Genomic DNA, 18348 nt, shown 5'->3' on the forward strand with positions numbered 1-18348 from the left:
TTTGGAACTCTCCTGGGGTACCCTCACACATATTATTCCCTCATTTAGTGGATATTTTCACAAAAAAGTGAAATTTTCAAAAATCCAGAAAATTGGCTGAAAACGACTAAATATCAAGGACTCATTGGGCGAATCACTCTGGAACTGAAATTGGAACGCTCACTGACATTTTCCCTATCTGAAAGTCTGATAAACGCCGGAAAAATGAGTAAGTCCAAAAAAAAATTTTTTTAAACTTTTTTCAATTTTACCCCTGTGGGATATATATTCTACCCACACACATTTGGAACTCTCCTGGGGTACCCTCACACATATTATTCCCTCATTTAGTGGATATTTTCACAAAAAAGTGAAATTTTCAAAAATCCAGAAAATTGGCTGAAAACGACTAAATATCAAGGACTCATTGGGCGAATCGCTCTGGAACTGAAATCGGAATGCTCACTGACATTTCCCCTATCTGAAAGTCTGATAAACGCCGGAAAAATGACTAAGTCCAAAAAAAATTTTTTTTCAACTTTTTTCAATTTTACCCCCGTGGGATATATATTCTACCCACACACATTTGGAACTCTCCTGGGGTTCCCTCACACATATTATTCCCTCGTTTAGTGAATATTTTCACAAAAAAGTGAAATTTTCAAAAATCCAGAAAATTGGCTGAAAACGACTAAATATCAAGGACTCATTGGGCGAATTGCTCTGGAACTGAAATCGGAATGCTCACTGACATTTCTCCTTTCTGAAAGTCTGATAAACGCCGGAAAAATGACTAAGTCCAAAAAAAAATTTTTTTCAACTTTTTTCAATTTTACCCCGGGGGATATATATTCTACCCACACACATTTGGAAATCTCCTGGGGTACCCTCACACATATTATTCCCTCATTTAGTGGATATTTTCACAAAAAAGTGAAATTTTCAAAAATCCAGAAAATTGGCTGAAAACGACTAAATATCAAGGACTCATTGGGCGAATCGCTCTGGAACTGAAATCGGAACGCTCACTGACATTTCCCCTTTCTGAAAGTCTGATAAACGCCGGAAAAATGGCTAAGTCCAAAAAAAAATTTTTTTCAACTTTTTTCAATTTTACCCCGGGGGATATATATTCTACCCACACACATTTGGAAATCTCCTGGGGTACCCTCACACATATTATTCCCTCATTTAGTGGATATTTTCACAAAAAAGTGAAATTTTCAAAAATCCAGAAAATTGGCTGAAAACGACTAAATATCAAGGACTCATTGGACGAATCGCTCTCGAACTGAAATTGGAACGCTAACTGACATTTTCCCTATCTGAAAGTTTGATAAACGCCGGAAAAATGACTAAGTCCAAAAAAAATTTTTTTTCAACTTTTTTCAATTTTACCCCCGTGGGATATATATTCTACCCACACACATTTGGAACTCTCCTGGGGTACCCTCACACATATCATTCCCTCATTTAGTAGATATTTTCACAAAAAAGTGAAATTTTCAAAAATACAGAAAATTGGCTGAAAACGACTAAATATCAAGGACTCATTGGGCGAATTGCTCTGGAACTGAAATCGGAACGCTCACTGACATTGCCCCTATCTGAAAGTCTGATAAACGCCGGAAAAATGACTAAGTCCAATAAAAAAAAATTTTCAACTTTTTTCAATTTTACCCCCGTGGGATATATATTCTACCCACACACATTTGGAACTCTCCTGGGGTACCCTCACACATATTATTCGATCATTTAGTGGATATTTTCACAAAAAAGTGAAATTTTCAAAAATCCAGAAAATTGGCTGAAAACGACTAAATATCAAGGACTCATTGGGCGAATCGCTCTGGAACTGAAATTGGAACGCTCACTAACATTTTCCCTATCTGAAAGTCTGATAAACGCCGGAAAAATGAGTAAGTCCAAAAAAAAATTTTTTTAAACTTTTTTCAATTTTACCCCCGTGGGATATATATTCTACCCACACACATTTGGAACTCTCCTGGGGTACCCTCACACATATTATTCCCTCATTTAGTGGATATTTTCACAAAAAAGTGAAATTTTCAAAAATCCAGAAAATTGGCTGAAAACGACTAAATATCAAGGACTCATTGGGCAAATCGCTCTGGAACTGAAATTGGAACACTCACTGACATTTTCCCTATCTGAAAGTCTGATAAACGCCGGAAAAATGAGTAAGTCCAAAAAAAAATTTTTTTAAACTTTTTTCAATTTTACCCCCGTGGGATATATATTCTACCCACACACATTTGGAACTCTCCTGGGGTACCCTCACACATATTATTCCCTCATTTAGTGGATATTTTCACAAAAAAGTGAAATTTTCAAAAATCCAGAAAATTGGCTGAAAACGACTAAATATCAAGGACTCATTGGGCGAATCGCTCTGGAACTGAAATTGGAACGCTCACTGACATTTTCCCTATCTGAAAGTCTGATAAACGCCGGAAAAATGACTAAGTCCAAAAAAAAATTTTTTAAACTTTTTTCAATTTTACCCCCGTGGGATATATATTCTACCCACACACATTTGGAACTCTCCTGGGGTACCCTCACACATATTATTCCCTCATTTAGTGGATATTTTCACAAAAAAGTGAAATTTTCAAAAATCCAGAAAATTGGCTGAAAACGACTAAATATCAAGGACTCATTGGGCGAATCACTCTGGAACTGAAATTGGAACGCTCACTGACATTTTCCCTATCTGAAAGTCTGATAAACGCCGGAAAAATGAGTAAGTCCAAAAAAAAATTTTTTTAAACTTTTTTCAATTTTACCCCTGTGGGATATATATTCTACCCACACACATTTGGAACTCTCCTGGGGTACCCTCACACATATTATTCCCTCATTTAGTGGATATTTTCACAAAAAAGTGAAATTTTCAAAAATCCAGAAAATTGGCTGAAAACGACTAAATATCAAGGACTCATTGGGCGAATCGCTCTGGAACTGAAATCGGAATGCTCACTGACATTTCCCCTATCTGAAAGTCTGATAAACGCCGGAAAAATGACTAAGTCCAAAAAAAAATTTTTTTCAACTTTTTTCAATTTTACCCCGGGGGATATATATTCTACCCACACACATTTGGAAATCTCCTGGGGTACCCTCACACATATTATTCCCTCATTTAGTGGATATTTTCACAAAAAAGTGAAATTTTCAAAAATCCAGAAAATTGGCTGAAAACGACTAAATATCAAGGACTCATTGGGCGAATCGCTCTGGAACTGAAATCGGAACGCTCACTGACATTTCCCCTTTCTGAAAGTCTGATAAACGCTGGAAAAATGACTAAGTCCAAAAAAAAATTTTTTTCAACTTTTTTCAATTTTACCCCGGGGGATATATATTCTACCCACACACATTTGGAAATCTCCTGGGGTACCCTCACACATATTATTCCCTCATTTAGTGGATATTTTCACAAAAAAGTGAAATTTTCAAAAATCCAGAAAATTGGCTGAAAACGACTAAATATCAAGGACTCATTGGACGAATCGCTCTCGAACTGAAATTGGAACGCTAACTGACATTTTCCCTATCTGAAAGTTTGATAAACGCCGGAAAAATGACTAAGTCCAAAAAAAATTTTTTTTCAACTTTTTTCAATTTTACCCCCGTGGGATATATATTCTACCCACACACATTTGGAACTCTCCTGGGGTACCCTCACACATATTATTCCCTCATTTAGTAGATATTTTCACAAAAAAGTGAAATTTTCAAAAATACAGAAAATTGGCTGAAAACGACTAAATATCAAGGACTCATTGGGCGAATTGCTCTGGAACTGAAATCGGAACGCTCACTGACATTGCCCCTATCTGAAAGTCTGATAAACGCCGGAAAAATGACTAAGTCCAAAAAAAAATTTTTTTCAACTTTTTTCAATTTTACCCCCGTGGGATATATATTCTACCCACACACATTTGGAACTCTCCTGGGGTACCCTCACACATATTATTCCCTCATTTAGTGGATATTTTCACAAAAAAGTGAAATTTTCAAAAATCCTGAAAATTGGCTGAAAACGACTAAATATCAAGGACTCATTGGGCGAATCGCTCTGGAACTGAAATCGGAATGCTCACTGACATTTCCCCTATCTGAAAGTCTGATAAACGCCGGAAAAATGACTAAGTCCAATAAAAAAAAATTTTCAACTTTTTTCAATTTTACCCCCGTGGGATATATATTCTACCCACACACATTTGGAACTCTCCTGGGGTACCCTCACACATATTATTCGATCATTTAGTGGATATTTTCACAAAAAAGTGAAATTTTCAAAAATCCAGAAAATTGGCTGAAAACGACTAAATATCAAGGACTCATTGGGCGAATCGCTCTGGAACTGAAATTGGAACACTCACTGACATTTTCCCTATCTGAAAGTCTGATAAACGCCGGAAAAATGAGTAAGTCCAAAAAAAAATTTTTTTAAACTTTTTTCAATTTTACCCCCGTGTTATATATATTCTACCCACACACATTTGGAACTCTCCTGGGGTACCCTCACACATATTATTCCCTCATTTAGTGGATATTTTCACAAAAAAGTGAAATTTTCAAAAATCCTGAAAATTGGCTGAAAACGACTAAATATCAAGGACTCATTGGGCGAATCGCTCTGGAACTGAAATTGGAACGCTCACTGACATTTTCCCTATCTGAAAGTCTGATAAACGCCGGAAAAATGAGTAAGTCCAAAAAAAAATTTTTTTAAACTTTTTTCAATTTTACCCCCGTGGGATATATATTCTACCCACACACATTTGGAACTCTCCTGGGGTACCCTCACACATATTATTCCCTCATTTAGTGGATATTTTCACAAAAAAGTGAAATTTTCAAAAATCCAGAAAATTGGCTGAAAACGACTAAATATCAAGGACTCATTGGGCGAATCGCTCTGGAACTGAAATTGGAACGCTCACTGACATTTTCCCTATCTGAAAGTCTGATAAACGCCGGAAAAATGACTAAGTCCAAAAAAAAATTTTTTTAAACTTTTTTCAATTTTACCCCCGTGGGATATATATTCTACCCACACACATTTGGAACTCTCCTGGGGTACCCTCACACATATTATTCCCTCATTTAGTGGATATTTTCACAAAAAAGTGAAATTTTCAAAAATCCAGAAAATTGGCTGAAAACGACTAAATATCAAGGACTCATTGGGCGAATCGCTCTGGAACTGAAATTGGAACGCTCACTGACATTTTCCCTATCTGAAAGTCTGATAAACGCCGGAAAAATGACTAAGTCCAAAAAAAAATTTTTTTAAACTTTTTTCAATTTTACCCCCGTGGGATATATATTCTACCCACACACATTTGGAACTCTCCTGGGGTACCCTCACACATATTATTCCCTCATTTAGTAGATATTTTCACAAAAAAGTGAAATTTTCAAAAATACAGAAAATTGGCTGAAAACGACTAAATATCAAGGACTCATTGGGCGAATCACTCTGGAACTGAAATTGGAACGCTCACTGACATTTTCCCTATCTGAAAGTCTGATAAACGCCGGAAAAATGAGTAAGTCCAAAAAAAAATTTTTTTAAACTTTTTTCAATTTTACCCCTGTGGGATATATATTCTACCCACACACATTTGGAACTCTCCTGGGGTACCCTCACACATATTATTCCCTCATTTAGTGGATATTTTCACAAAAAAGTGAAATTTTCAAAAATCCAGAAAGTTGGCTGAAAACGACTAAATATCAAGGACTCATTGGCCAATCGCTCTGGAACTGAAATCGGAATGCTCACTGACATTTCCCCTATCTGAAAGTCTGATAAACGCCGGAAAAATGACTAAGTCCAAAAAAAATTTTTTTTCAACTTTTTTCAATTTTACCCCCGTGGGATATATATTCTACCCACACACATTTGGAACTCTCCTGGGGTTCCCTCACACATATTATTCCCTCGTTTAGTGAATATTTTCACAAAAAAGTGAAATTTTCAAAAATCCAGAAAATTGGCTGAAAACGACTAAATATCAAGGACTCATTGGGCGAATTGCTCTGGAACTGAAATCGGAACGCTCACTGACATTTCCCCTTTCTGAAAGTCTGATAAACGCCGGAAAAATGACTAAGTCCAAAAAAAAATTTTTTTCAACTTTTTTCAATTTTACCCCGGGGGATATATATTCTACCCACACACATTTGGAAATCTCCTGGGGTACCCTCACACATATTATTCCCTCATTTAGTGGATATTTTCACAAAAAAGTGAAATTTTCAAAAATCCAGAAAATTGGCTGAAAACGACTAAATATCAAGGACTCATTGGGAGAATCGCTCTGGAACGGAAATTGGAACGCTCACTGACATTTTCCCTATCTGAAAGTCTGATAAACGGCGGAAAAATGAGTAAGTCCAAAAAAAAATTTTTTTAAACTTTTTTCAATTTTACCCCTGTGGGATATATATTCTACCCACACACATTTGGAACTCTCCTGGGGTACCCTCACACATATTATTCCCTCATTTAGTGGATATTTTCACAAAAAAGTGAAATTTTCAAAAATCCAGAAAATTGGCTGAAAACGACTAAATATCAAGGACTCATTGGGCGAATCGCTCTGGAACTGAAATCGGAATGCTCACTGACATTTCCCCTATCTGAAAGTCTGATAAACGCCGGAAAAATGACTAAGTCCAAAAAAAATTTTTTTTCAACTTTTTTCAATTTTACCCCCATGGGATATATATTCTACCCACACACATTTGGAACTCTCCTGGGGTTCCCTCACACATATTATTCCCTCGTTTAGTGAATATTTTCACAAAAAAGTGAAATTTTCAAAAATCCAGAAAATTGGCTGAAAACGACTAAATATCAAGGACTCATTGGACGAATCGCTCTCGAACTGAAATTGGAACGCTAACTGACATTTTCCCTATCTGAAAGTTTGATAAACGCCGGAAAAATGACTAAGTCCAAAAAAAATTTTTTTTCAACTTTTTTCAATTTTACCCCCGTGGGATATATATTCTACCCACACACATTTGGAGCTCTCCTGGGGTACCCTCACACATATCATTCCCTCATTTAGTAGATATTTTCACAAAAAAGTGAAATTTTCAAAAATACAGAAAATTGGCTGAAAACGACTAAATATCAAGGACTCATTGGGCGAATCGCTCTGGAACTGAAATTGGAACGCTCACTGACATTTTCCCTATCTGAAAGTCTGATAAACACCGGAAAAATGAGTAAGTCCAAAAAAAAATTTTTTAAAACTTTTTTCAATTTTACCCCCGTGGGATATATATTCTACCCACACACATTTGGAACTCTCCTGGGGTACCCTCACACATATTATTCCCTCATTTAGTGGATATTTTCACAAAAAAGTGAAATTTTCAAAAATCCTGAAAATTGGCTGAAAACGACTAAATATCAAGGACTCATTGGGCGAATCGCTCTGGAACTGAAATCGGAATGCTCACTGACATTTCCCCTATCTGAAAGTCTGATAAACGCCGGAAAAATGACTAAGTCAAAAAAAATTTTTTTTTCAACTTTTTTCAATTTTACCCCCGTGGGATATATATTCTACCCACACACATTTGGAACTCTCCTGGGGTTCCCTCACACATATTATTCACTCGTTTAGTGGATATTTTCACAAAAAAGTGAAATTTTCAAAAATCCAGAAAATTGGCTGAAAATGACTAAATATCAAGGACTCATTGGGCGAATTGCTCTGGAACTGAAATCAGAACGCTCACTGACATTTCCCCTTTCTGAAAGTCTGATAAACGCCGGAAAAATGACTAAGTCCAAAAAAAATTTTTTTTCAACTTTTTTCAATTTTACCCCCGTGGGATATATATTCTACCCACACACATTTGGAACTCTCCTGGGGTTCCCTCACACATATTATTCCCTCGTTTAGTGGATATTTTCACAAAAAAGTGAAATTTTCAAAAATCCAGAAAATTGGCTGAAAACGACTAAATATCAAGGACTCATTGGGCGAATCGCTCTCGAACTGAAATTGGAACGCTAACTGACATTTTCCCTATCTGAAAGTCTGATAAACGCCGGAAAAATGACTAAGTCCAATAAAAAAAAATTTTCAACTTTTTTCAATTTTACCCCCGTGGGATATATATTCTACCCACACACATTTGGAACTCTCCTGGGGTACCCTCACAGATATTATTCGATCATTTAGTGGATATTTTCACAAAAAAGTGAAATTTTCAAAAATCCAGAAAATTGGCTGAAAACGACTAAATATCAAGGACTCATTGGGCGAATCGCTCTGGAACTGAAATTGGAACGCTCACTGACATTTTCCCTATCTGAAAGTCTGATAAACGCCGGAAAAATGAGTAAGTCCAAAAAAAAATTTTTTTAAACTTTTTTCAATTTTACCCCCGTGGGATATATATTCTACCCACACACATTTGGAACTCTCCTGGGGTACCCTCACACATATTATTCCCTCATTTAGTGGATATTTTCACAAAAAAGTGAAATTTTCAAAAATCCAGAAAATTGGCTGAAAACGACTAAATATCAAGGACTCATTGGGCGAATCGCTCTGGAACTGAAATTGGAACGCTCACTGACATTTTCCCTATCTGAAAGTCTGATAAACGCCGGAAAAATGACTAAGTCCAAAAAAAAATTTTTTTAAACTTTTTTCAATTTTACCCCCGTGGGATATATATTCTACCCACACACATTTGGAACTCTCCTGGGGTACCCTCACACATATTATTCCCTCATTTAGTGGATATTTTCACAAAAAAGTGAAATTTTCAAAAATCCAGAAAATTGGCTGAAAACGACTAAATATCAAGGACTCATTGGGCGAATCGCTCTGGAACTGAAATTGGAACGCTCACTGACATTTTCCCTATCTGAAAGTCTGATAAACGCCGGAAAAATGACTAAGTCCAAAAAAAAATTTTTTAAACTTTTTTCAATTTTACCCCCGTGGGATATATATTCTACCCACACACATTTGGAACTCTCCTGGGGTACCCTCACACATATTATTCCCTCATTTAGTAGATATTTTCACAAAAAAGTGAAATTTTCAAAAATACAGAAAATTGGCTGAAAACGACTAAATATCAAGGACTCATTGGGCGAATTGCTCTGGAACTGAAATCGGAACGCTCACTGACATTGCCCCTATCTGAAAGTCTGATAAACGCCAGAAAAATGACTAAGTCCAAAAAAAAATTTTTTTCAACTTTTTTCAATTTTACCCCCGTGGGATATATATTCTACCCACACACATTTGGAACTCTCCTGGGGTACCCTCACACATATTATTCGATCATTTAGTGGATATTTTCACAAAAAAGTGAAATTTTCAAAAATCCAGAAAATTGGCTGAAAACGACTAAATATCAAGGACTCATTGGGCGAATCACTCTGGAACTGAAATTGGAACGCTCACTGACATTTTCCCTATCTGAAAGTCTGATAAACGCCGGAAAAATGAGTAAGTCCAAAAAAAAATTTTTTTAAACTTTTTTCAATTTTACCCCTGTGGGATATATATTCTACCCACACACATTTGGAACTCTCCTGGGGTACCCTCACACATATTATTCCCTCGTTTAGTGGATATTTTCACAAAAAAGTGAAATTTTCAAAAATCCAGAAAATTGGCTGAAAACGACTAAATATCAAGGACTCATTGGGCGAATCGCTCTCGAACTGAAATTGGAACGCTAACTGACATTTTCCCTATCTGAAAGTCTGATAAACGCCGGAAAAATGACTAAGTCCAATAAAAAAAAATTTTCAACTTTTTTCAATTTTACCCCCGTGGGATATATATTCTACCCACACACATTTGGAACTCTCCTGGGGTACCCTCACAGATATTATTCGATCATTTAGTGGATATTTTCACAAAAAAGTGAAATTTTCAAAAATCCAGAAAATTGGCTGAAAACGACTAAATATCAAGGACTCATTGGGCGAATCGCTCTGGAACTGAAATTGGAACGCTCACTGACATTTTCCCTATCTGAAAGTCTGATAAACGCCGGAAAAATGAGTAAGTCCAAAAAAAAATTTTTTTAAACTTTTTTCAATTTTACCCCCGTGGGATATATATTCTACCCACACACATTTGGAACTCTCCTGGGGTACCCTCACACATATTATTCCCTCATTTAGTGGATATTTTCACAAAAAAGTGAAATTTTCAAAAATCCAGAAAATTGGCTGAAAACGACTAAATATCAAGGACTCATTGGGCGAATCGCTCTGGAACTGAAATTGGAACGCTCACTGACATTTTCCCTATCTGAAAGTCTGATAAACGCCGGAAAAATGACTAAGTCCAAAAAAAAATTTTTTTAAACTTTTTTCAATTTTACCCCCGTGGGATATATATTCTACCCACACACATTTGGAACTCTCCTGGGGTACCCTCACACATATTATTCCCTCATTTAGTGGATATTTTCACAAAAAAGTGAAATTTTCAAAAATCCAGAAAATTGGCTGAAAACGACTAAATATCAAGGACTCATTGGGCGAATCGCTCTGGAACTGAAATTGGAACGCTCACTGACATTTTCCCTATCTGAAAGTCTGATAAACGCCGGAAAAATGACTAAGTCCAAAAAAAAATTTTTTAAACTTTTTTCAATTTTACCCCCGTGGGATATATATTCTACCCACACACATTTGGAACTCTCCTGGGGTACCCTCACACATATTATTCCCTCATTTAGTAGATATTTTCACAAAAAAGTGAAATTTTCAAAAATACAGAAAATTGGCTGAAAACGACTAAATATCAAGGACTCATTGGGCGAATTGCTCTGGAACTGAAATCGGAACGCTCACTGACATTGCCCCTATCTGAAAGTCTGATAAACGCCAGAAAAATGACTAAGTCCAAAAAAAAATTTTTTTCAACTTTTTTCAATTTTACCCCCGTGGGATATATATTCTACCCACACACATTTGGAACTCTCCTGGGGTACCCTCACACATATTATTCGATCATTTAGTGGATATTTTCACAAAAAAGTGAAATTTTCAAAAATCCAGAAAATTGGCTGAAAACGACTAAATATCAAGGACTCATTGGGCGAATCACTCTGGAACTGAAATTGGAACGCTCACTGACATTTTCCCTATCTGAAAGTCTGATAAACGCCGGAAAAATGAGTAAGTCCAAAAAAAAATTTTTTTAAACTTTTTTCAATTTTACCCCTGTGGGATATATATTCTACCCACACACATTTGGAACTCTCCTGGGGTACCCTCACACATATTATTCCCTCATTTAGTGGATATTTTCACAAAAAAGTGAAATTTTCAAAAATCCAGAAAATTGGCTGAAAACGACTAAATATCAAGGACTCATTGGCCAATCGCTCTGGAACTGAAATCGGAATGCTCACTGACATTTCCCCTATCTGAAAGTCTGATAAACGCCGGAAAAATGACTAAGTCCAAAAAAAATTTTTTTTCAACTTTTTTCAATTTTACCCCCGTGGGATATATATTCTACCCACACACATTTGGAACTCTCCTGGGGTTCCCTCACACATATTATTCCCTCGTTTAGTGAATATTTTCACAAAAAAGTGAAATTTTCAAAAATCCAGAAAATTGGCTGAAAACGACTAAATATCAAGGACTCATTGGGCGAATTGCTCTGGAACTGAAATCGGAACGCTCACTGACATTTCCCCTTTCTGAAAGTCTGATAAACGCCGGAAAAATGACTAAGTCCAAAAAAAAATTTTTTTCAACTTTTTTCAATTTTACCCCGGGGGATATATATTCTACCCACACACATTTGGAAATCTCCTGGGGTACCCTCACACATATTATTCCCTCATTTAGTGGATATTTTCACAAAAAAGTGAAATTTTCAAAAATCCAGAAAATTGGCTGAAAACGACTAAATATCAAGGACTCATTGGGAGAATCGCTCTGGAACGGAAATTGGAACGCTCACTGACATTTTCCCTATCTGAAAGTCTGATAAACGGCGGAAAAATGAGTAAGTCCAAAAAAAAATTTTTTTAAACTTTTTTCAATTTTACCCCTGTGGGATATATATTCTACCCACACACATTTGGAACTCTCCTGGGGTACCCTCACACATATTATTCCCTCATTTAGTGGATATTTTCACAAAAAAGTGAAATTTTCAAAAATCCAGAAAATTGGCTGAAAACGACTAAATATCAAGGACTCATTGGGCGAATCGCTCTGGAACTGAAATCGGAATGCTCACTGACATTTCCCCTATCTGAAAGTCTGATAAACGCCGGAAAAATGACTAAGTCCAAAAAAAATTTTTTTTCAACTTTTTTCAATTTTACCCCCATGGGATATATATTCTACCCACACACATTTGGAACTCTCCTGGGGTTCCCTCACACATATTATTCCCTCGTTTAGTGAATATTTTCACAAAAAAGTGAAATTTTCAAAAATCCAGAAAATTGGCTGAAAACGACTAAATATCAAGGACTCATTGGACGAATCGCTCTCGAACTGAAATTGGAACGCTAACTGACATTTTCCCTATCTGAAAGTTTGATAAACGCCGGAAAAATGACTAAGTCCAAAAAAAATTTTTTTTCAACTTTTTTCAATTTTACCCCCGTGGGATATATATTCTACCCACACACATTTGGAACTCTCCTGGGGTACCCTCACACATATCATTCCCTCATTTAGTAGATATTTTCACAAAAAAGTGAAATTTTCAAAAATACAGAAAATTGGCTGAAAACGACTAAATATCAAGGACTCATTGGGCGAATTGCTCTGGAACTGAAATCGGAACGCTCACTGACATTGCCCCTATCTGAAAGTCTGATAAACGCCGGAAAAATGACTAAGTCAAAAAAAATTTTTTTTTCAACTTTTTTCAATTTTACCCCCGTGGGATATATATTCTACCCACACACATTTGGAACTCTCCTGGGGTTCCCTCACACATATTATTCCCTCGTTTAGTGGATATTTTCACAAAAAAGTGAAATTTTCAAAAATCCAGAAAATTGGCTGAAAACGACTAAATATCAAGGACTCATTGGGCGAATCGCTCTCGAACTGAAATTGGAACGCTAACTGACATTTTCCCTATCTGAAAGTCTGATAAACGCCGGAAAAATGACTAAGTCCAATAAAAAAAAATTTTCAACTTTTTTCAATTTTACCCCCGTGGGATATATATTCTACCCACACACATTTGGAACTCTCCTGGGGTACCCTCACACATATTATTCGATCATTTAGTGGATATTTTCACAAAAAAGTGAAATTTTCAAAAATCCAGAAAATTGGCTGAAAACGACTAAATATCAAGGACTCATTGGGCGAATCGCTCTGGAACTGAAATTGGAACGCTCACTGACATTTTCCCTATCTGAAAGTCTGATAAACGCCGGAAAAATGAGTAAGTCCAAAAAAAAATTTTTTTAAACTTTTTTCAATTTTACCCCCGTGGGATATATATTCTACCCACACACATTTGGAACTCTCCTGGGGTACCCTCACACATATTATTCCCTCATTTAGTGGATATTTTCACAAAAAAGTGAAATTTTCAAAAATCCAGAAAATTGGCTGAAAACGACTAAATATCAAGGACTCATTGGGCGAATCGCTCTGGAACTGAAATTGGAACGCTCACTGACATTTTCCCTATCTGAAAGTCTGATAAACGCCGGAAAAATGAGTAAGTCCAAAAAAAAATTTTTTTAAACTTTTTTCAATTTTACCCCCGTGGGATATATATTCTACCCACACACATTTGGAACTCTCCTGGGGTACCCTCACACATATTATTCCCTCATTTAGTGGATATTTTCACAAAAAAGTGAAATTTTCAAAAATCCAGAAAATTGGCTGAAAACGACTAAATATCAAGGACTCATTGGGCGAATCGCTCTGGAACTGAAATTGGAACGCTCACTGACATTTTCCCTATCTGAAAGTCTGATAAACGCCGGAAAAATGACTAAGTCCAAAAAAAAATTTTTTAAACTTTTTTCAATTTTACCCCCGTGGGATATATATTCTACCCACACACATTTGGAACTCTCCTGGGGTACCCTCACACATATTATTCCCTCATTTAGTGGATATTTTCACAAAAAAGTGAAATTTTCAAAAATCCAGAAAATTGGCTGAAAACGACTAAATATCAAGGACTCATTGGGCGAATCACTCTGGAACTGAAATTGGAACGCTCACTGACATTTTCCCTATCTGAAAGTCTGATAAACGCCGGAAAAATGAGTAAGTCCAAAAAAAAATTTTTTTAAACTTTTTTCAATTTTACCCCTGTGGGATATATATTCTACCCACACACATTTGGAACTCTCCTGGGGTACCCTCACACATATTATTCCCTCATTTAGTGGATATTTTCACAAAAAAGTGAAATTTTCAAAAATCCAGAAAATTGGCTGAAAACGACTAAATATCAAGGACTCATTGGGCGAATCGCTCTGGAACTGAAATCGGAATGCTCACTGACATTTCCCCTATCTGAAAGTCTGATAAACGCCGGAAAAATGACTAAGTCCAAAAAAAATTTTTTTTCAACTTTTTTCAATTTTACCCCCGTGGGATATATATTCTACCCACACACATTTGGAACTCTCCTGGGGTTCCCTCACACATATTATTCCCTCGTTTAGTGAATATTTTCACAAAAAAGTGAAATTTTCAAAAATCCAGAAAATTGGCTGAAAACGACTAAATATCAAGGACTCATTGGGCGAATTGCTCTGGAACTGAAATCGGAATGCTCACTGACATTTCTCCTTTCTGAAAGTCTGATAAACGCCGGAAAAATGACTAAGTCCAAAAAAAAATTTTTTTCAACTTTTTTCAATTTTACCCCGGGGGATATATATTCTACCCACACACATTTGGAAATCTCCTGGGGTACCCTCACACATATTATTCCCTCATTTAGTGGATATTTTCACAAAAAAGTGAAATTTTCAAAAATCCAGAAAATTGGCTGAAAACGACTAAATATCAAGGACTCATTGGGCGAATCGCTCTGGAACTGAAATCGGAACGCTCACTGACATTTCCCCTTTCTGAAAGTCTGATAAACGCCGGAAAAATGACTAAGTCCAAAAAAAAATTTTTTTCAACTTTTTTCAATTTTACCCCGGGGGATATATATTCTACCCACACACATTTGGAAATCTCCTGGGGTACCCTCACACATATTATTCCCTCATTTAGTGGATATTTTCACAAAAAAGTGAAATTTTCAAAAATCCAGAAAATTGGCTGAAAACGACTAAATATCAAGGACTCATTGGACGAATCGCTCTCGAACTGAAATTGGAACGCTAACTGACATTTTCCCTATCTGAAAGTTTGATAAACGCCGGAAAAATGACTAAGTCCAAAAAAAATTTTTTTTCAACTTTTTTCAATTTTACCCCCGTGGGATATATATTCTACCCACACACATTTGGAACTCTCCTGGGGTACCCTCACACATATCATCCCCTCATTTAGTAGATATTTTCACAAAAAAGTGAAATTTTCAAAAATACAGAAAATTGGCTGAAAACGACTAAATATCAAGGACTCATTGGGCGAATTGCTCTGGAACTGAAATCGGAACGCTCACTGACATTGCCCCTATCTGAAAGTCTGATAAACGCCGGAAAAATGACTAAGTCAAAAAAAATTTTTTTTTCAACTTTTTTCAATTTTACCCCCGTGGGATATATATTCTACCCACACACATTTGGAACTCTCCTGGGGTTCCCTCACACATATTATTCCCTCGTTTAGTGGATATTTTCACAAAAAAGTGAAATTTTCAAAAGTCCAGAAAATTGGCTGAAAACGACTAAATATCAAGGACTCATTGGGCGAATCGCTCTCGAACTGAAATTGGAACGCTAACTGACATTTTCCCTATCTGAAAGTCTGATAAACGCCGGAAAAATGACTAAGTCCAATAAAAAAAAATTTTCAACTTTTTTCAATTTTACCCCCGTGGGATATATATTCTACCCACACACATTTGGAACTCTCCTGGGGTACCCTCACACATATTATTCCCTCATTTAGTGGATATTTTCACAAAAAAGTGAAATTTTCAAAAATCCAGAAAATTGGCTGAAAACGACTAAATATCAAGGACTCATTGGGCGAATCGCTCTGGAACTGAAATTGGAACACTCACTGACATTTTCCCTATCTGAAAGTCTGATAAACGCCGGAAAAATGAGTAAGTCCAAAAAAAAATTTTTTTAAACTTTTTTCAATTTTACCCCCGTGGGATATATATTCTACCCACACACATTTGGAACTCTCCTGGGGTACCCTCACACATATTATTCCCTCATTTAGTGGATATTTTCACAAAAAAGTGAAATTTTCAAAAATCCAGAAAATTGGCTGAAAACGACTAAATATCAAGGACTCATTGGGCGAATCGCTCTGGAACTGAAATTGGAACGCTCACTGACATTTTCCCTATCTGAAAGTCTGATAAACGCCGGAAAAATGACTAAGTCCAAAAAAAAATTTTTTAAACTTTTTTCAATTTTACCCCCGTGGGATATATATTCTACCCACACACATTTGGAACTCTCCTGGGGTACCCTCACACATATTATTCCCTCATTTAGTGGATATTTTCACAAAAAAGTGAAATTTTCAAAAATCCAGAAAATTGGCTGAAAACGACTAAATATCAAGGACTCATTGGGCGAATCACTCTGGAACTGAAATTGGAACGCTCACTGACATTTTCCCTATCTGAAAGTCTGATAAACGCCGGAAAAATGAGTAAGTCCAAAAAAAAATTTTTTTAAACTTTTTTCAATTTTACCCCTGTGGGATATATATTCTACCCACACACATTTGGAACTCTCCTGGGGTACCCTCACACATATTATTCCCTCATTTAGTGGATATTTTCACAAAAAAGTGAAATTTTCAAAAATCCAGAAAATTGGCTGAAAACGACTAAATATCAAGGACTCATTGGGCGAATCGCTCTGGAACTGAAATCGGAATGCTCACTGTCATTTCCCCTATCTGAAAGTCTGATAAACGCCGGAAAAATGACTAAGTCCAAAAAAAATTTTTTTTCAACTTTTTTCAATTTTACCCCCGTGGGATATATATTCTACCCACACACATTTGGAACTCTCCTGGGGTTCCCTCACACATATTATTCCCTCGTTTAGTGAATATTTTCACAAAAAAGTGAAATTTTCAAAAATCCAGAAAATTGGCTGAAAACGACTAAATATCAAGGACTCATTGGGCGAATTGCTCTGGAACTGAAATCGGAATGCTCACTGACATTTCTCCTTTCTGAAAGTCTGATAAACGCCGGAAAAATGACTAAGTCCAAAAAAAAATTTTTTTCAACTTTTTTCAATTTTACCCCGGGGGATATATATTCTACCCACACACATTTGGAAATCTCCTGGGGTACCCTCACACATATTATTCCCTCATTTAGTGGATATTTTCACAAAAAAGTGAAATTTTCAAAAATCCAGAAAATTGGCTGAAAACGACTAAATATCAAGGACTCATTGGACGAATCGCTCTCGAACTGAAATTGGAACGCTAACTGACATTTTCCCTATCTGAAAGTTTGATAAACGCCGGAAAAATGACTAAGTCCAAAAAAAATTTTTTTTCAACTTTTTTCAATTTTACCCCCGTGGGATATATATTCTACCCACACACATTTGGAACTCTCCTGGGGTACCCTCACACATATTATTCCCTCATTTAGTAGATATTTTCACAAAAAAGTGAAATTTTCAAAAATACAGAAAATTGGCTGAAAACGACTAAATATCAAGGACTCATTGGGCGAATTGCTCTGGAACTGAAATCGGAACGCTCACTGACATTGCCCCTATCTGAAAGTCTGATAAACGCCGGAAAAATGACTAAGTCCAAAAAAAAATTTTTTTCAACTTTTTTCAATTTTACCCCCGTGGGATATATATTCTACCCACACACATTTGGAACTCTCCTGGGGTACCCTCACACATATTATTCCCTCATTTAGTGGATATTTTCACAAAAAAGTGAAATTTTCAAAAATCCTGAAAATTGGCTGAAAACGACTAAATATCAAGGACTCATTGGGCGAATCGCTCTGGAACTGAAATCGGAATGCTCACTGACATTTCCCCTATCTGAAAGTCTGATAAACGCCGGAAAAATGACTAAGTCCAATAAAAAAAAATTTTCAACTTTTTTCAATTTTACCCCCGTGGGATATATATTCTACCCACACACATTTGGAACTCTCCTGGGGTACCCTCACACATATT

The sequence above is a fragment of the Phyllobates terribilis genome, unplaced genomic scaffold (genome assembly GCF_046119375.1).
Source record: "Phyllobates terribilis strain yellow unplaced genomic scaffold, ASM4611937v1 Scaffold_11__3_contigs__length_659146591, whole genome shotgun sequence".
In the NCBI taxonomy this organism is placed as follows: domain Eukaryota; kingdom Metazoa; phylum Chordata; class Amphibia; order Anura; family Dendrobatidae; genus Phyllobates; species Phyllobates terribilis.